Source organism: Astatotilapia calliptera, chromosome 7 (assembly GCF_900246225.1).
Source record: "Astatotilapia calliptera chromosome 7, fAstCal1.2, whole genome shotgun sequence".
NCBI lineage: Eukaryota > Metazoa > Chordata > Actinopteri > Cichliformes > Cichlidae > Astatotilapia > Astatotilapia calliptera.
Window position 1 is genome coordinate 59,161,733 of NC_039308.1, and position 21,552 is coordinate 59,183,284.

A 21,552-nucleotide genomic window follows, 5' to 3' on the forward strand; every position below is an offset into this window, starting at 1 on the left:
CTCTCCTCTTCCCGCTCACTCCGGCTCGCCTTCACCTCATGGTGACGGGGTGAGTCAGCCACTCGGGGGGGAGGGGCCGCATAGGGGCAAGGTGCCTCTGTGGCTGACAGCAGGCAGGTCAGGTTTTTGTAGACATGGCAGAGGAGGAAGGACACGTGTGCACGCGGAAGCTTTAAGGTGCGAGTTTACGGTGAGGTAGTGAGCACATCTTTAAATGGACATATGGGGTGCATACGTAAAAACCCGAAAAGCTTTTGCAAATGATGGTGGATATTACCAGTAAGGTTATAAAATAAGGTTGGCTGTTTATGAGAAAAATTAAATCGGTACATGGGCACAAAAAGTGATATGTTGTATCTCCTGATAACAATTCAATATTTTGCAGCACATATAGTAAAACCTGAAATCAAATCACCTTTTTCAGCTTCTCAGAAAACATTCTGGAGGAAATCTGTATTGAATTTTAAATTTAGATTAAGCACAACTTAATTTAAAGTTCAGGTGATTAACAGTGCAGTTCACTGTATGCCCCAACACTGAAGTGTCATTTATGAAACACTGAAGTTGTGTTGCACTCATTTGTCATCAGCAGCAAACGGGATTTTTTTTTTTCCATCCACAGTTTGACACACTTCACTATCCTTCACTGCCTTGGATATATATAACTACTAGCTGCCTATAGTGAGACTCATTACAGTGTTAGAGTTTCGGTAGTGACACAGACGTCATCGCTCCATCCAGAAAATCCAAATGACAGTGAGGATATGAACAGGATGTATGCTCATTATTAGGCCTGGTCTGAAAAGAGAAGGGACCAAGTGGAACTGGGTCGGTGTTAGAAATAACAAAAAGACGAGAAATTTCACTCCGTGCAGTTGTAAAGACACACAAGACGAACACAGAATAGCCGTGTTTTAGATTCGGATTGTTTTTTCTAAAGCGTGTTTTTATTTCTAAGCCACAGATTAGATGCTACTTGATCAGGATAAAGTTTCACCCCCGAGCCAAACCTCTGAACATCAAGCCACTTTTCTTTTCAACTAACATTAATATATGAATTTTTTCTCCTTTGTTTCAGCTGTTTAAGCCTGATTTGTGTTGTTTTATTCAAACATAATTAGTTGTAAAGCTGTTACTGCTGCACGCATGTGTGTGTTTGTGTTTGAGCCTCAGAGCCACTGTTGTCCTCTGGTTGTTACTGTGTGTTCACAGCATGATTGAGAGTGGAACTTGCGATGAGCCGGAGGTTAGTGTGATATAATGTATTCCCCTGAATCACCGCAGCCAGCAGCCCAGGGCCTTCCTCTTGCCCGCAGCCTCCTTTTCCTTCCACACACACCTTCCACACTCCCCTCGCATCACCGTCCTCTCCCTTTCTTCCCTGCGGTGACTACCCAGTGTTAGCTGCTTAGCACTGCACGCAGTGTCTAATTGAATTCCAACGCTTAGGCGTTAGCTCCTGATGCTATGTTAACACAGCACAATACTAACAATCCTCAGGACGTGTTCAACACTCTTCTTTTAATGAGAAAATTAGTGCTAAGCTCATTTTGGCAACACATGATTTATTCAAAGCTCCAAACTGTGTCTTCTGTATCCCCTAAAGGATCATTTTTATAGCCATCAGCAAATCAGCACTTCATATACACACATCGAGAACATGCAGAATATGTCTTGTGGATACGCCGCTGGTACACTTGTGTGTGCGCGTCTCCTCCTGCTTCTCATGCTTCCACTTGAGTGTATCCATTGTCGCTTATATAAATGTGTCTGCTGGTCTTTCTGCATCCATATTGCTGGCGATGCCGTCCATCCCCTCTCCCTGACACCTTCACTGTTATTCCCTGGCTCTCAAACATTAGCTCTGGGTTTTAATGGCACATATTTCCTGGGCCCGGCTGAAACGGGATGCATCTTCTCCTTGTTAGCTTGATAAATAACCAGGCTGCTGCGAAAGTGCTGAATTTTAGCTTTCAGCCTCTATTTTCTGCTGGATGACATTAATTTTAAGTGCTGAGAAGGAGCTAACTAATACAGACAAATAAATAAGGAGGTGGGAGGGAAGGTGCAGAGGTGCTGGAGTCAGTGCTGTCCCTCCCTTCCCCCCCTTTACCTGTTTACACACAGGCATTCATAGACGCAATATGCAAACCTGCAAAAATATACCATACACACAAATGGTGCAAAGTCAAGCAAGCGCACACACTCGGTTTCTCAATAGGCGCCTCTGTTGTTGCCCAAACTGTAAAATCAGCTTGTCCTGTTATAAGCACAGCTCCGGCAAAGTCAAATGTTTGACATATTGGAAGCAGATAGTTGGTCAGTCAATCAGTAAGGAAGATTGGCTTCATTCATCTCTATTTATTATTTGCATTTCTTATTTTCTCTTTCAGTGTTACTGATTTTTTTGCAATATGGTGGGAAAGCTCCATCTGGAGCACAATGATCTGGATTAAACTGTATTTATGTGTATTCAGAGACAACAAAACAGAATAATTAAGTAGTAATTTTTTTTAATTTTCTTTTTTAGAAAAGACCCCCAAAAATGGTTTCTAGCTTTAGTAGTTGGTACCGATGAGTTTTAAACTGTATCTTTTTATATCCCCTCTTGCTCTCTCAATTCCCATTATTAATGGATTGATCTGTACTGTTTGTTTTCATGATTGTTCTCTTGACATACAGCTATACACCTCAGTGTCAGTTGAACCTTTGTTAGCTATACCTGGTTTGCTCCTGAGAAGGTTAGAATAAAAGGTTAAAGATGAATCTAGTCATGTTTTACTTTTATCCTGATGCCTGTCCATTTTTTCTTCTTTTTTTGCCGTCCTTTATTCTTTATAATTATTTTTAGCATTACATTTCCAGTTTTGCAATTTATGATGCAAAACTTCACTTTTGGAAAAACACACAACACAGGCATGGCATAAAGGTGTTTTACACCTGATTTATAAACAAAAAGCAAAGAGACATCAACCAAACACATGAGCCAGAAAAGCTTTAACGTGCAAAATTATTCGCATGTATTATATGTTTATCTTAAATGTTTTACTAGGAGGTTTTTTTCCCCCCCAAAATCGGTTTAAGCTGAGCACACACACACACATACACACATGCACACACCATGAAGTGGCTGTGGCTTAGACACCTCATACATTATTTTAACAATGTATAGTGCAGTGAATAAAAAGGTCAGTGGTTGGGAACTAGCTTCATGTAACAATAAGATGCATGGACAGAGCGCTGCAGACCCTTCAGTCAGCATCTTGCAGCTGAGCGCTGTGAGGATGACACACATGCAAACTGGAGTGACAGATTCAACTCTAGGCTGTGTGTGTGTGTGTGTGTGTTCACCTAGTGTTGATGGGTGGCCACAATGAAACACTTTAAAACAATAAAGATGTGTGGGCTGTCAATGCTGATTGCACAAATTTCCCTTTTGCCCTTTGTATCACTTTGATAAATGTCTTTTATTATGGCATTTTAAAGCAAAAGAGGAGCAAAGATTTAGGGTTTTTTTAAATATATTTATTTATTTATTGTTAAGTGGTGCTTTTATTAGACCATTTCTATTTTTGTCACTATCAAAACACACTCTGTCCCTCTCTAGATGCAATGCAAGCAGTGCATGTTTCTGTTTGCAACGCAGGGCCTAATCTTAAGGGTGTATTTATCACATGCTGTCATGTTGTGGTCACATGACCACACGAACCACTGCCAGCAATTAAGGCTGATAAATCACTCATTTACAGCGAGCGAAGGAGGGACAGAGTTGGGTAAAGCGGAAACAAGAGAGTGATAAGAGAGAGGCAGAGGAATAATGGATCGCCTGTACCACTTCACAGAGATTTTCCTCTTTCATTTCTTTAACAGCATTGAATGTTTTTGTGTTCGGGCGTTGTATAAACTCTTGCCAGTGAGGCTCATTGACTCATACAGGCAGAGACAAAGAGGCAGATGGTAGTTGTTTGTGGGGTTTACTGTAATTCTGACCTGACTGCACTGCTTTATTTATTTGTGTTCATGTGTGCAGCTGTGTGCATGCCTGCACGAGCAAATGCAATAGTGTCATGACAGAGAAAGAGATTCAGAGAGCACGAACGCAGAACTGTCAGTTCACCCATTTCGTTCACTGCTGATGGATTTCTTCCCAGCCTAAGCAGGAGACTAGCTACTCCAGGTACCAAACTATACTACAGCATGCTTTATTGTTGTCAGCGCATAAGTGGAAATTCTCTTATAGTTAAAACTTTGGCATGCTTTGATTTTTACATCTTTGTGACCTCACCTTATAGAAATTGTGCACATAAGCTCAAGCTTAGGTCTGTTCCTGGATGTGAATGTGCTCTAAGCTGCGTAGCATCTGTATAAGTTACATCAGAAAGTGTGTTTCAGCAGCAAGGGTCAGCGCTATGCTGACAGTCAGCCTGCGCACTCACTTGAAAAGGCTGATTAAAGATTCATGACAAAACAAAATAAAAGAAGAAACAGCCCTCTTTTAATGGGCTGAAGATAGGAGAGGAGAAGAAGAGAGGAGACAAGCTGTGGTTTCTCTGCCGACAGTCGGAGCTCTCATTCATTAAAGACAGCAATCGCTAATTGGCTAAAGTCTTTACAATGTGACCATTGAGAGTCAGTTGAGTCTGTCAGGTTTCCTGCTACAGAGTGAGTGTTGCAGCAGAAGATTAGGATTCAGCAGTTGCTGTGTGTGAGTGTGTGACTATGTTTTTGTTGTTTAAAGAGTTACAACTTTTTCAAATCAACTGCCTGTTTGTGTACTGTGCAGAAAGACCTCTATGGTATAGTGTGCGTTTGTGTGTATGTGTTAACGCTGCATTCAACAGAGGCAGGGAGGGCCCTGCTGTCTGTGGCTTTACCAGTAGAGTGATTCTGAAAGCTGGTTCCTGCGACAAAAGTAGCTCTTCTGGGGAGAAAAATAATCTGTGTACACATTAACTGTACCAGAATACAAAGTCAACACTGAGTGTGTGTTTGGGGGTGTGCGTGTGTTTGTACTTGTGCAGTAAGTAAAGTATTGCCAAAGACTGTGAAGCATACTAAAATCTTCCAAAGCAGAGGACAGATATGTGAGTCGCTTCATTCTCTTTGACTTGTTTTCTAGTTTTGGCAGAAATGCCTTTTAATATGTTTATATTACCGTGGTTTTATACCATAATGTTTGTGTGTGTGTGTGTGTGTGTGTGTGTGTTTTTTCAAATATATATTAATAAAATGACTGAACGTAGGCGGAAGGATTAGCATGTGCAGGGGATTTCTTGTGCTTTAAACACCAACATCCTCCACATTTCACATCATATACATATAAATCCACACACACACACGCACGCGCACACACTCGAGCATACTCGTGTGACATAGGAAGAGTGCTGACCGCTTTCTCACTCTCTTCGTCTTCCTCATCTGCTCTGGTTCAAGGTTGAGACACATTTGAGTACAAAAAGGGGAGGAGACGCAAGGGAAGGAGGAGCCAACGGGCTAGAGAGGCACAAGCACGCTCACTTTTGGCACGTTTGAACATATTGTCCTACCTATATAAACCACCACCTCTCCACTGCCCTCTTTTTACATTCAAACGCTACTATGTGAAAGTGCTAGTGACCTCTTTGTCTTCTCAGAGGTTATTTACCTCTTATATACCTCCGTGTGAAGTCTTAGAGGCGCTTTATTCATAATCAGTGCGTAATAAAGAAATAAATGAATGTAAGGGAAGTTCAAACTTGCATCTCTGACCGTGTTTCCCTGATCCGGATAGGTGCAGCAGTGTATCCTATACTGTATATTTTATGTGGTTTTATCTCGAGTGAATTAAAGGGCTTGTAAAGAGTGGAACGTTATTAGCGTCAGACCACCTGGGGTGAACATCTGCAGTCTCAAACGGCAGACCCAACATACATCACTGTTCCTCCTCTCCATATTCACTGTCAAATATGTGCACGCACACACACACACACACGCGCACACACACACGTGCGCACATGCACACAGCTCTCCTTTCAGATGACTCGTGTTTTGGTGACATACACATGCAGTTGCCCATTTCTGCAGCGATGCATGCTGTTTATTAAAGAACCTACACTGTCACAAGTTAAATGCATGTTCTGTGCCTCTCGTCAGCCAGAGGTCAAAGGTCAGCAGGTTCACGTCAGAGCCTAGCTCACAAATGGTCAAACTTTAGGTTCATTCGCGGAGCTCTGAAGCACTCTTCTGCGTTATTCTGCAGAGTGTTTGCATTAAACCTTTTTATTTGTTTATCTTATTTTTGTTGTGTTATTCCTACAGTAACTAATCTCCTTTGAATAATTAGATGTTCGTTTCATGTTCTATTAGGACTGTTTTTCTTCACGTCTCTGCTCGAACACTATATTTTCATCTTCAAAGTGAAAGCTAAAATAGGGCGATCATTGCAATTTAATTACTACAAATCCCTTTGTGAATTTGCTCTTGTGTTTGTTTACATGCATAGATTTGCCAGCTTCTGCACTTTTGTGCGCGTTTGTGTATGCTTCAGTGGATGCCTTTACGTTCCTGTGTCGTTCCGTATATGCCCCTTTATTTTTAGTGTGTGTGAGTGTGTGCAAATGAGGTCGCAGTGGGGTTTATTTAAATAGATATGATGGTGTTTTATTCCCAATCAGAGGAATCTCCTGTCGCATTTCAGTCTCTTCATAATAACCTCCAGCATTGCTCCACAACCCCCTGACACACATGCACATGTGCACATACACACACACACACACAGTATTGCAGATGCTGCAGTTTTTTCTCTCTCTGGGGTAAAAGGCTTTGATAAATGAAAATAAATACTTTTCTTCATATGAGTAACAGGAGGGGAAAGAAGCAAATAGCTGAAATGACAGGAGGCCTCTGACAGTTTGATGCCTCAGTACAAGCAAATATATGACAAAGAAACATTTTCCAGAAGTGTGTATGAGTGTGTGTGACACACTGTGTGAGTGTGATGCAGTTGAGCACTAAAACACAGGTGCACCCCTTAGTCACTGAAATAAAAGAGAAAGGGAAAGTGATTCAGGGATGTGGGCCGAGGAGAAGGGAGATTCAGCAACTGGCATGTAGGCTGACATGTTAATTGAGTAACAGTAAGAGGGGAAAACACAGCACAACACATGATTTAGAGGAAACCGGTTCTCCTCTTCAGTTTGTTTCTCTCACTGCAAGGTCATGTAGGAGCCTCCCGATTTCTCTCTCTCCACCTTTGTTTCCCTCTGCTCCTCCGGACCTCATTTCATTCAACACTCCCGAACCTCCGACAGCTCCATAACTATAACTCTCTCCTCGCCGTCTTCTCCTCCTCTCTTCTCTTCATCCACAGCTAAATGACTCTGTCAGAAATAAAGAACGCTTATCTTATCTACTGCCTCCACTCTGCTGTCTCTTTCCCTGCCAGTGTCACACACAAAAATAGGCACACACAAAGAAAAAAATAACATCGAATGGGCAAAAAATAAAACAGCCAAAAATTTTTAAATGCACTTTGAACAATTTTTTATATTTTATGAAGCATCTTAATTATTCCTCTGAGATGGAAGTTTCACTCTTGTTCAGCAGCATTCAGCTGGTTGCACTGACTCAGTTTTCACCCGCATGCCAGAAAGAAAGATTTACAGCCCACAGTGTGGCAGACAGGTAGATGGAGGCTTGACAGAGGACAGGTGTCCACTCATTCTGTTCTGCACAATGAGTGGAAACCCCACTCCAACACACACACACACACACACACACACACACACACACACACACACACACACACACACACACACACACACACACACACACACACACACACACACTCTTCCTCTTCTTCTTTTCCTGTCACTCCCTTCTTCTCCCTTCCCCGTGGTGTGGAGTAGAGAGAGGGATCTACAGCTATATGCAGCCTGTGGAGGGCTTACTGTCTGTTTTTGTCTTTGTGTGTGTGTGTGTGTGTGTGTGTGTGTGTGTGTGTGTGTGTGTGTGTGTGTAAGCCACCTACCAGCCACTCAGTAGGGGGCCACATAGGGCTGAGGATAGAAAGAAAGATGAGGGGGTGGGAAAGAGTGTGATAAGGATAAAACTCTCAGCAAGAACAAACACATGGTAACAAACAGAGAGAGAGAGAGACACACACACACACACACAGCTCAGCACGTGCTCCAGCAATCTGTTAGGTCTCCCTGAGCACTCCATCACTAATAGTCACGATACAGAGTGCAACATGGATTTTAATCAGCATGTATTGTGATGACTTTGCCTTTCTGTTGCCTAAAAATGCGCACACAGACACAAAGTTGGCCTACAAACAGTCTATAGTTCAGAGGGATCAAAGGTTATGAGTATGCATCGACTGGTGCGCACGTATGTCGAGGTTATGCATATGTTTATTGAACCTCGTCCAGTTCGGCCACCTTAGTCGAGTAAATTAGCTTCGTGTGCTCTATATTATTCAGGATCGTCCTTTGTTCGCTGTTCTGGGAGCTTGTGCAGCAAGAAAACGACAGAGGAAAGGAAAGAATGAAAGGGAACACGCTCGCACCAAACAAACAGCAGATAAGTCTGTATGCAAGGATGTGTGAGAGACGGAGAGATGAAAAGAGTGATAATTCCTCTGCTACCCTGAGGCCTCTTGCAGCCTCGCGGGCTCCCTATAGGTCCCCTGACACATGCCTGAGCAGAAAGCTGGGGCCTGCTAATTGGCCCCTGTGATAACACCAGAGACAAAGGTAAAGTGTGTGTGGAGACGTTTTCATATTACAGCAGTGCTGAAAGCTCACATTTTCTACAAGTAATACATTGTTGGTTTGTTATTCTGCTTTGAAGGGTGTTTGATTTGTAAGCTCTGAGTACATTTAAGATCTGCTAGCTTACTGAAGTCGGAAGGCACCGAACGACAATTAAAGCATATACACTAGTTCAAAGCGCAGCTCCAGCCTTTAAACGGCTTGTTTCTCTAATTGTTTCATTATCTCAGTATGCTTATTAAATGTGCGATAATTGTTAATTACCACATGAGGATTTGTAAAGGATTTGTCTTGAGTATCAAAACAAATTAATTAAACTGAACACATTTAAAACAACAGCAATGATAACAGCAGGTGCAGTGTTTGTGTGTCTGTGTGTGTCTGTGTTATTTTAGATGCTGCGCTTGTTTGTTTGAATCTCTGTTTAATTGAGATTCATAGGAGGAATTTAAATAAGATTCAAATGAGATTCATAGCTAAGTGTAGCAGCACAGGTAATATGCAGATTGGTTTAATGATGATTCAGTGTATCTTGCAGTCTAACGAGAGTTAGATTAGACCATTGGAAGACGTTGGCTGAAATCATTACTGTGGTTGGAGGGAAAAGCAGTGGAAGAAAAGGAACTGTTGTTAAAAGGCATTTAAATGTAAATGGAATTAAAGTAGTCTGAAAGGCAGATTTCTCAAAGATATTCTGTAATGTGATTTAGGGAAATCCATGCTTAAATACAGCGTGTGTCAGAAAGCAACAAAAAAGCAGTTTATATCTAAATGCCTTTAAAAACAAAAAGCAGTTTCAAAATGAATACAGTCTGTAAAAGAAAAAATAAGACTTGGATCATGTAAAATTTCAGGCTGTGAAGCTGTGCATGGTTTTTGTTTTGTTTTGTCTAAATTGTTGTCTGGGATAAATTCCTCTGGTTGTTTATCTGACAGCAAAGACACTGAAGGCTACTGTACATCTGATTTCATACACTTACCAGTTTAATCTGTGTAACATCCAGATGCTCACGACAGCTGGGACATTATAACTAAATAAAACGTGGCTCCTGAGCTTGCACATACAGGCATGCACACACGTCAACACTTATTCCTCGGTTGCCTTCCAGACATGCGCAACGAGTTGTTTCTTTTCCCTTCTCCTGCTGTACATACGCCTGGACAGATGTGCACTGCTGGATACTTTATATTTATCTATAGTGGGCTCACCATAATTAAATTGATGGGAAAAGGCGTTACTAGTGTGTGTGTGTGTGTGTGTGTGTGTGTGTGTGTGTGTGTGTGTGTGTAAAGGAATATATCTGACTCTGTGATCGGCACAAATACTCATAATTCTCTTCTATGGGATGTAATCAAATGCATTCACTATTATATATACGTAATCTTGAACTTTAATATAACAAATATCAAATGTATTGTATTAATTACTAAATAATATTCATGATATTACACTGAGACAGTGTGACACTTGTGTGACCATTTTCACAAAGTAAACAGTATAATAACAAAAAAATATATAGATATTGACACCATTTGCTTATCTAAGTGTTCATTCTGGTTCATCTTGCTTGCTTAACCACAGATTTTAAATAGGAGGCTAATGCAAAAGAAGTAAGCACTTAGATGCTGAAGGACTAAATAAGGAAACAAGTATTCTGAGGGACTGGTTAAGGCACAGCAGTAGGCATGAGACTCTCTCTGCTGTACAACTGCAGTATTGATATATGCTGCAGAGCCTGAGCTTACCGTCCCACTTTATTTCAATTAGCTCACAGGAAGCAGGAAATAACCTGCAAATCAATTGTCATTTCTATGGGACTGGGGCTGGAGGCTGAGATTCACTTTGTCCACCAATAAAAGATGATGTAGCCGTGAAGAAGATTAAAGGGAATTTCCTCTTCACATACCCTCACGCCGTTGTACAGTATATCATTAGCGTGTGATGTTTAGTGCTTCAAGGTTGTTATGGTTTTTCTCTGAAGTGCGGAAATTATTTTTCATGGTACAGATTCTCTAAAATAGCCTGGCCTCCTCAAATAGTAAGTGATCTTTTACATAACCCAGAGTGCTACTCTACAGCCAAAACATGTTGCAAGTCAAAATGCAAATGTTGCTCGATTGCACTTTGGTCTTTTGAGCATCGTTAAGAAGATGTTTCAACACAGGACTTCTCCGGGGCCTGGGGGCCCAATTTAAAGAATGTATATAATAACCAGTGTTGGGCAAGTTATTTTGAAAAAGTGATTAATTTATAGTTACTAGTTACTTCTTCAAAAAAGTTACAGGATTCTAAAAGTAATTAATTATTGGAAAAGTAACTATTGCGTTACTTTTTTTTTTTTAAATGTAACCCTCTGGGGTCCAGGTTATAATTGGCCATTTTTCACTACTTTTGATTTTACCTCAACATTTCACTGTTAAAAACTATTTACTTTGCCTTGTTTGGTATCATCCTTTTCAGCACAACCTCGCGTGTCTGAATTTACAGTTATGTTCTCATTTTGACAAACTGTATTAACACAATTGTTCTAAAATCAGAAAAAAAAACCCCATAAATTCCAAGTAGAAAAGTTTTTTTACTGTAACAACCACAAACACATTTAATGAATCATATTTCATAACTTTAAATGCAAATATAAATTGCCAAATCATATGCACAAGTTTTGCAAACAAAGTTATTTGCAGCCACCTTTTACCCTTTTTTAAGTAACCATTTCAAACTATTTACAGAACAACCAGCTGTTCTGCATTCAATAAGATGCCACACAAATTATTTGTGCCACTCCAAAAAAATAATTTCTGACCACTATAAAGGAGAACATCACAGCCTGATACCTGCAGGTCGATCACTGCAGCAGGTGTATCACTCCTTTTTCTACCTGGAGACAGCAGTCGCCTCATTGTTCTGACACACAACACAAAACTATCCACAACACTACACACTAACTACACAAGACAACACATTAACTACACACTCCAAACACGCTAAACGTCACAAATCTCTCACATCTCAAAACTCGCTCTCTGTTTTTTTCTGCTCTCTCTCTCTCGCCATCACTCCTAAAACTTCCCCCTCTTTCTAAACAACCAAATGTCATGTTGCCATATCATTGTTTTGATTGATCGACATGGTACATTTTTCCACCAACATGACAGGGCTGGGGGTTTTTTGCTCATAAGCAGAGAGTGCTTGCTAGCACTGTCCTTAGACAGTAAACGTGACAAAAGTATTCAGGAAAAACATGCATATATTGTTTATCATGACTCTGGTTTTACGTGGCCTATCAACACAATTTAAAAACTGGTTTATATCACCTTGTTGCTTTGTCATCTTGAAGTGGTCATGTGATTGGCTTACCACGACTACTTTATTCTTCCTCAGTCAAACAGCAGCACTCATGGGATTGTTTTGCCCCTGTGCTCGAAAGTGATCGTCGGGCAGAAAGTGATTGCCGCACACGGGAGCGCGCGCAGCTGCTTAAAGCTGTAGCGCCCAGATTACTTACAGCTACTTCCGTGCAACTGATATGAACACAGCTTCAACCGTCTGTTTGTTGAAAAATAGTAACGCGACCACACAGCATTTTCTTGTTAGTAACGGTAACGGCGTTGTAACGATTGGAATAGTAATTAGTTAGATTAGTCGTTACTGAAAAAAGTAACGCCATTTGTAACGCTGTTATTCCCATCACTGATAATAACAATATGAAAGATTAAAGTGCTACTTTCAGTGCAACTCTTATTTTTACACTGCTCAGTGGAAGCTCTGACCACTTGCCTTCTTGTTTTTAAATTCACCGTAGACTTCAAACTTGCAGATGAAACCTCTCCTTTCTTGTCAAGGATTACCGCTGGTTGGAGTTGGGTTTCTATCTATGATCCGAGACCAAAAAGCAGAGTTTAGTGAAGAGTTTTATAGTGCCAAGCCCGAAGCCAGCTCATAAGGTGAGGAGTGTTGTGTTTTTTTTAAGCAGTCACTGTGTTGTACATTGTGTATTTATCTATCTGACTGTCAACTTGCAGTTAGAACCTTAGAATATTTGCACACCCCATAGGAGCTCCACCACTTATGGGGGTTATGCAAGTCTGTGGGTCATTCTCAGAGATGGGCAGTAATGTAATCCAATTACTTTTTTCAAGTAACAAGTAAAGTAAGAGATTACTATTGCAAAAAAGGTAATTAGATTACTGTTACTTTCCCAGCACTCTGCGTTACTGCGTTACTAAAACCGTGATTTTTTGATGATGTCTCATGACAGTGACGTAAGCAAGTGCAACGTTGGTGACAACAGCTGTGTGCAGATCAACAATGGATAATATATCGAGTGCGGGAGAGAGTATGAGCGTGCAGCGTTTAAAGCGTGGAAGTACTGACCTTATTTTAAGTTTGATTCCATAAAAAGTGACAAAAACATTAGCATCCGTTGTGCTTTGGAAGAAAACTTCTTTTTACAGTGAAAAAAACCCCCTAAACTTCCAAGCAAGCGCCGAGTGCGCTACGACGTAATGGGAAATTCACAGAGAAACTCGCGGATTCTTCACCTGCACCAGGGTAAACCTCCGCCTAGCCTACTCCTGCTTTACTGGTGAAAATAGAGCAAAAGGACCGCGGAGTCTTTGACTTTATTTATTTTCTGCTGTGTTTTACTTGCATCTATTTGAAAGAGTGAGTGTAAACACAAAAAAATTTATTTTATGTGCTGGAATGTGCAGAAAATAGGTTTAAATATTAAACAAATTTCTTCCGGTCAGAGAATGTTGCATATAATTAAATTTTTGCTTGATGCATAAAGTTAAAAGATTAAAACTGATAAAACAAGTTTTAAAAAGAGACTTTTCCATTTGATTACATTTTGTATGATGGATTATGTAGAAAAAGTAGAATTGGGTTGTAAATAATGTTTTTAAAAAGTAACTAAGTAACTAATTACTACTGAAAATAAGTAATCAGTAAAGTAACAGGATTACCTTTCGGGAAGTAATCAGTAATTAGATACTGATTACTTTTTTCAAGTAACTTGACCAACACTGCCCATTCTTGAAAGCGCAGCTGGAAGAGATCCAGCGCTGACCAGTGAGAGAACCTTGAAGGTGGAATTTAAAGTGGATGTGATTCGGTTTTTTGTTAATAGGCAGAGTTTTGAAACTTTATGATTGCACCTCTTCCCAGTGAGAAATGGCAAAGGGTTGAAAGTTGTTTTTTTCAACATGGGGTATTCAGTAGAAATACACCACTAACATTTCATCCCAGTAGCTTTCTCATTCATAAAAACATTTTTGTTTTTATGATATAAAGACAATCTATCTTTGTGATGGATAGTAGCGCTTACATTAAATCAGACTTGGAATCACACCACCAAAATAAATGTGATGAATGCTGATGTGTGCTTTTAATGACCAAGCACAAAACTGTGCAGTGACAGAAAGCAGAGGAGCAGGAAACTGAATATGCTCCGTGAAACACACTGGAAAGCTTTTAGCGACGGAGGTGGGGAAAGGGAGGTCAGTATGGATTTGCAGCTGAGCAAGATATAGAAGGTTATATGGTGTATGATCATATCAGAAAACACAGTTATGTATGCACCCCACTTTACACCGTGTCACACACACAAACCAGAAAACACTGGGACGCACCACTGAGTGATTTGTTTCTGTTGTTGGTGCAGTGGACTGAAGCTATGGAGGTAGTAACTGTTTGATGGTAGGCTTTATGGAGACACTATATAATGCCTGTGACAGTTTATTCAGTGCATGTCAGGATGCGGGGATTTGTGACACTACAATGGTTGGAACACTCCTTCAGCCTTATGCACTTATGCACCCTCCATTCACAGCTCCAGTGGGAAAAATGAGGGAAGGATATGTGAATCTGTTTGCATGTTAAATGCTGTAGAACCGTGCGCTGTGCGACGCTGAAACAAGGCTGTATTTCTAAAATAAAACAAGCACTAAAGTCAGATGCTGTGGAAAATGACAGAAATATCTCTTATTTCATTTAAGTTTCTGATTTGAATGGAACATAATATCCATCCCTCTGACACACTCGAGTAGACACAAATGTCTGAAACAGTTTAAAGAGAGATTTTTTTCCTCTGCTTTTCAGCTCCGGTGGCAGGCGATTGCAAACCAGACAAGATCGTTAGACGGTACATTTTCTTTAGAGGAAAAAAAAACATCTCCCTTTTTTTTTTTTTTTGCACTAACTTTTTGTCCAGCTAGTTATTCCCAAAGGTCCATTAGCAGAGTTCTCATTGGTTCTACTCTTGGCTGGATGCTATTAGCCCTGTGATTGGGTATTGAATTAGCCTGCTGATTTTGTATTGAAGGAGTGAAGACTGATGAGAGGATTTGGCTAAGCTTTCTTTTCTAAACCTCATTACTCACACTCAAAGAGAGCAGAACTGGAAGACACACACAGAGACACACACACCACTCACAAAGACATGTACACACAGAGGTTTCTTTCCTACTTAAATTCACGCTTTTCTATCGAAGCTTTAACAGTTTAAACCACGGCCTGCTCTCTGTTGCCTCCAGGTAGAGGAGGATTTCTTTTTTTCAAAAATACACCTGCATTGCTTTCTAAACTCACCTTTCACATCTGCTGTAGATAAAACAGAGTCAAAACCACCAAACTAATGTGTCGTGCATGTATGAGCAAGTGCTGCAGAGGCTCGAGACACTGGGAGACAACCTGTCTGCACTGAAAAGAAAGCCTTCAACGGCCCAAGAGAGTGCTGCATGCAATTGGAGGCTGCTAAGGAGAGCGATGTGTGAAAGACTTTGTGCTGATTTATGCTGTGTTTCATCCCACAATAAAGATTATGGATGATGATATTGATTTAGCCGGGGCTATGGCCATGACTGGACTCGGGCTCTCAGGTTGGTAAGAAGAGAGAATTTAGCTCATTAACATTCTCAGACATAGTGAGGAAGCCTTCTGTCGGTGATTGTGTGCAGATGAATGTCTGTGTCTGTGTGTGTGCACGAGACTTAGATCATCCTCTGTATTAGCGGCACGACTCTTCCCTCCTTTATAGTGTTTGTGAAAGTGATGAACCCCATCCTGTCCTCCTCTTTCCTGAGCCCGAGAGTGAGCAGCAGGCGTTCCCAGTAGCACGGCGCAGCAAACCAGGAGGGAGGGATGAAGTTATTGACTCCACTTTGATTTAACCTCTCCTGCCTGATCCTCAGAAGCTCGCAGACACATGCAGATTTGGGAATTCTCAGAATACCAGCTGCCTTCTAAGAGATGAGCATGTTAAAGATGCCATTCAGAATATACTACTGGCTTCAGATCCTTTTTATTTTGATGAAAGTGGCTATACCACAGTGTAGAAATCAAGACACTGCTTTGAAAAATTTACAAGTATACACGTTTGTAGCTAATAATCAAAAGTGGCAATGCTTTATTGTGCAAATTCTTTTAATTTATAACATTTTACTTTGTTGACAAATGCATAAATAAATGTTTATATTTACTTACAATTACATTATGTTTACTTAGTCATTCAGAAAGTGTTTAGGATGTCACCATTTCAGAAGTTATATTATTTATAGCGATGGGGAAGTCACCTCAAATATAGACTCAGTTACCTGTTTTATTGCTTTGCAGTGAAACAAAATCCTTGAAATATCTGTTTCATTACTTTTGTTAGGTTGATGTTTAACAACTCCAAAGCCTCCGTTGTTATGTTGTAAAAATAGAAAACACTATATTACAGTACATCCAGGTCAGGGTAGCGACAAGCAGGGGTTAAAATGGGCCAGAATGGGCACCTCCAGTTAATGAGCAATTAAATAAGGAACACGCTCCATTCTCTCTCTTTTTAAGCAATTATTTTTCCCATGCTGCACTGCTACAGCTGATCTCATCTGCCAAATCCCATTTTAAACCCCTGGAAATAGGCTAATACAGACTGGTTTCAAGTTGAAGGAAAACCAACACAAAGTGGACACTGTCAAACAGCCAGTGCAGCAAGTCTGTACTGCAGGGATGAAAACCTTCCAGAAGGCATTCGCTCATTTGCTGTGGTAGTAGAAAAGCCATAAAGTTTTTTGTTGAAAAACGTGCTGGGGGACTAGAGAAGCAGAAAGTAACTGAAGCAAGTGCTCTTGAGCAAATTAGCTTGTACAAGTCTGGTGTAAACGTGTTTCGTAACTTGCACATATATACTGTACACTATGCTTGTAAGTATGTATGTTTCTCTGCACGTGTTGGCTCGGCTAAATGCTTCTGCACAGTGCTTAAATATCCGCAATTTGAGACCATTTCAGACTGAAACAACAGCTAATAATTAGGAGTAATATCACTGAGTGCTGCTATGCTGAACACTGTTAGAGTTGTTGAACAGGACAATGGCGCCAAAGTGCACTTCTCTTTAATTAATTACCCGCTTTTGTTTCTGGAGGCAATACACAAACACACACACATGCACACACATGCACAGACACTCAGAAAGAGGCAAGAGTTTGGTTTTTAGAGGAAAAAGGAGGAAACGAGGGAGAGAGGAAGAGGGTAATATCAGCAGGCTATCTATCCTCTCTTCCACTGTGCATCCCAATCCTCTTTGGAAATAACAAATGCATAAAGGAGCCACAACACAAATATATCTGCCTGGCTCAGATAGATAGTGCTATGCTAGAGTTTAATACCCTTATGTAAACCAGTAACAATCAAGCCCTAACACACACCCCCACATCACCACTAAGGGGACAATAAGGAACACGCTCCATTCTCTCTCTCCAGATATGAACAGTGAGGAGTGATTGTGTGTGTGTGTGTTTGTGTGTAAGAAAGAGAGAGAGAGCGAGAGACCAAGCTGGGTTTTTTTTTCCTTCAGCAGATAGTGAACAATGCCGTAGCCCAGATTGGTTGGCTCCCCGATGCTTCTTGTGGTGGTTGTTGTTTCAGAAGCAGAGTGATATACGCCCTGACCTCAGAGACCACAGCACGTCTGAAACTCTATTTCATTCATCCCTCACCATCCACTCTTTTGATATCTCACTTTATCCCTCTGTGCCAATTTGTTTTTATACTTTGCCTCCTCTCTCATCCTCCTGCTTCTCCCTCTCTCTTTTTTTTTTCCTCCTCACTAAAACTGACAATTCAGTAGACAAAGAGAGGAGTGACGCTAAAACCGAGGAGCCCATTTGTCTAAAAATGTTGCACTGACAAGCAATCTAAACCAAGGAAAATACTTGAGGACTTACACATTTATCAAATTAATTTGTGTAAAATATACTGCACCTATGGCAGGTTTACTTACTTTGGGATGCTCGTGGAGGGGAAAAAAAAGTGATCTGACAACTGTAATATATCTTGACTTCCTAAATAAAATATGAGACAATTTTGCATCATTTCCTGACAACTCACATGCACATTTTGACCAAGAGGGAGAAAAACAACACAGTGTCTCTAGAGGTGGATCAATATGATTAGTATGCCACGCATGTATGTGTGAGTCTAAGTGTGTGAGTGGGGGGTGGTATAGACAGGACTTACAATAGCAAAGGTTAATATCATATATCAACTGCCATCTGCATACAGCTCCGAGGGAGAAAAACACTCTTTGTCTCTCTGCTTGTAGGGTTGATCACTCTAGGATTATATGCCGGTTGACATTTCACACTTGAAAAATTTGGACAGTTTCTTGTAGGGCTGTGGAGAGGGCAGCCATCGCAGTTCTGCAGTTTAATGCCACGTATTCTCCAAGAAAAAGTCATTGTTAACTCATTTGTTAACACTGTTCCTAACAACCATTTTTGGCAGACCAAGAGCTAAAGGAAACTACTTTTCTTGTATTGCATTATCAAAACTTTGCAGAGGCTTTCTAATGCTTGCAGCCTCTGCATACAATCAAAGCATTTTCTACAGTTTCTGTCAAACAATAACAAGTTGCAGTGCGCAACTGGCCGTGGTCTCAAAGATGTAAAGAATCTCTCTTTTCACTGCAAGCTCAGCGAGACATGAGCAACATCTGTAAGCCAAGCACACGCCGAAAGTGAAACCCAATGCAGACGCAGACAGACAGAGAAGTCTGGATCGCATATATGTGTGTGCGCGCATTGCCGTTAATGTGTCTGCATGTGTGAAAGCATGCCTTGAAGTTTTCCCTGATCGTCAGCCTTAATGCTGCACTCCCTTGCCATATAGGACCCTGCTAGGAAACCATCAAATATTTATACAACATTATCCACGATCCTATAGGCTGTAAGTACAGCAAACACTCTGCTGACTTTCTGTAGCATTACATATGTTCGGTATTCAAGCTCCGGCCTTGGTTTGGAGCCATTACAGATTCACTTTGGCTTTCATCCACCACCAGGTTTTCTTCGGGGACCCTTGGCTGGTTATGCTGAGGACCCACTGGGTAAATTACACAGTGACAGTCACAAATACAGTTTATAGCTCTCACTGCTGGATTTGTGACAGCTTTTTTTTCTTTTTTGATCTAGTGATTCAAAAACAGGATGGCTGAGAAATAAAGAGGGACAAAGCGAGAGCGTATTAATTCTACATCCCAGACGCTGAATGGCTGCTGCTATTCTGAAGGTTGTTTTATGGAGCAGAAACAGCCACATCTTTGTGTTGTTTTCTCCTTGATTGATTGCAGTGGCCCGAGGCTCCTCGGAGCACGCTGGATTTTGTCTGAGTATTTACTAGAATGTTGGGAGGATAAAAATCACAACCCTAGACATCACACTACAGAGGCAGAGTGGCAAATACAAACAAACAGAGAGGCAGAGGAAGCCCACACAGACAGATAAAGGGGAGCGCAGGAGAAAAGATGCAACATACGGCGCACTTGCAGCACGTGTCGCTGCAAGCATCCTGCTTCTGTTCTGTGATTAAAGAAATTTAGAGCACTTTTCTTTAAACCATTAGTTCAGAAAGCTATTACCGGTAAATATATCCGTCTTCAAATAATATATGAATCATGCTTTCCTGAAATTGAACCATTTGCAAATAAATTAGATTTAAAGGCCTCGTTGTTCACAGCAAGTATCTATAGCTGGAGAATTACAACCTATGACTTTATCAGGTGGTGGAGCATTTTGATCCGTGGCCCCGCCAGAAGCATCAGTGGGCCAGTTGCTGTACTGTAAGTTACCCCGTTGTGTTATTAGTGCGTTTGCGAAATAGTGAATTCGTAGAACTCCAGAGGTCAAAAGGTGATGCCGAATGCCAGCCACAACAGCAATGAGGGGGGCCGTCTGATTTCAGTCAACGATCTGTGCTGATTGTTGAGTCTAAATGAAAGGACAGTTATTTCAGCAACACAAAAGAACCATAAATGTCAGCAGAAGCATAAAAGAAACCTTATATTTGTGACTAACAAACCACAGCTTACCTTTCATCATCTTCTTTGATCTTTTTCCCATTTACCAGGTCAACAGTGTTTGTTATCTTCAAGTTCTTCTATGCAGATAAAAAAAATGCTGTGACAGTCACAGTGCTTTCAAATAGGTGCATCTAGAAGACACTGGGAGAATATATGTGACAAACATGCATTATAAAATATAAATAGAAGATGGAAAAGATGTTTATTTTAACCAGGACAACTGTACTTACTTTCAAATATAAGAAATGTAGGATTATTCCATCCATATTCACTCAGATTGACTCATCATTGACACTCATTATAAACATCTTCTGGAAATTTCATGTTTTATGTTTCGTGACAATTACAGACATGCAAAATTCTCCACGACAGCTCAGGCTGATACGCCAACACTTATTCTACATCCAGTTGGTTTCTGTGTGCATATACAGTAGGTGATGAAAGAGGGAGGTGGCCTGTTGGAGCTAAACTGGCACTCAGTGTGCAGGCTGTGATATGCTGTGGACACGACAGCCCTTGGCTCTGTCTGTCAGCGGGTGAAGCCCCTGTGTGCAGCAGGGTGGATGAAGCTCTTTAGGGTTCCCCGCTGTTGGAGGCCTGTCATGATGACAGAGACAGGCTGACACAGAGGGGCAGAGAGAGGCTGCAGCCCTCCAGTTTTCTCTTTTTATACCCATCCATTCATGTTTCTCTGGTCTTCTCGTGCAGCGTCCAACAGTCTCTCGCCTTCCCCGCTTTGTCTCGGAAGCTGCGATGGAAACAAACTGTGGGTGTTGTGAAATTAGTAATGTTTGTTTTTCATTACTTCCTGCTCTAACTGATGTGGTTATACTAAAAAACGTATTTCATGCCGTCTCCGTTCGTATCGTACTCATCCTACGCTTAATTCAAATCAAAGTGATCTGTAACTAGTTCTGTTTCATTTTTTTTGTTCCACGTTATGAAACGTTTTGTGAAACTAAGTGTTGCACTTTTATAAAAGACAGAAAAAAAATTCTGAAAATCTTAGAAAAGTGCACAAAGAAACTGCGCGTAAAGTGTGTCAGCCCCAGATGCTATACTGGCGTCAGCATTAAATGCATGTGCGTGAGTTTGTGTGTGTTTCCATTGTATGTCAAGCAGTGTGATTTACTGTGGGAGGGGAGCTGATTGCGTAATCTTACAAACATCAAAATGGTGCTGCTCAGATGAGGATCTGCCCACACTGCAGATTACTGCTCAGATTAACACAGGATGAACACTGGGAGGGTGTCAGAGGAAACAACCCCAATTTCTACATCTCAGTGTTTCCTCAGTGTCTCAATATGTGTCATTGAAAATTTATTCTGAAATGTGTCAATATGTTTTGTGCGCTACTATAGCTGTTTGTGTGTGTGTGTATGTGCACGTGTGTTTGTATCGCTGCTCCTGTCTGTCTGTGGTGTGAGGGAACACACACACACGCTCACACACCT

The 21,552-nt window shown here is 41.0% G+C and overlaps 1 protein-coding gene across 2 annotated transcripts in view; it reads left to right on the plus strand.

Annotated features, from left to right (window-relative positions):
- LOC113026916 (transcription factor Maf-like) overlaps nucleotides 1–21,552 on the plus strand; it is a 52,470-nt gene that overhangs the window by 17,595 nt on the left and 13,323 nt on the right. Inside the window, exon 3 of one of the 2 annotated variants that reach the window (XM_026176197.1) lies at nucleotides 15,794–16,165. The exons of the other annotated variant lie outside the window; for it this stretch is intronic. The gene's annotated coding sequence lies outside the window, so the exon portion shown is untranslated. Of the gene's footprint in view, nucleotides 1–15,793; nucleotides 16,166–21,552 lie in introns of those variants that run through there. 2 annotated transcript variants of the gene reach the window in all.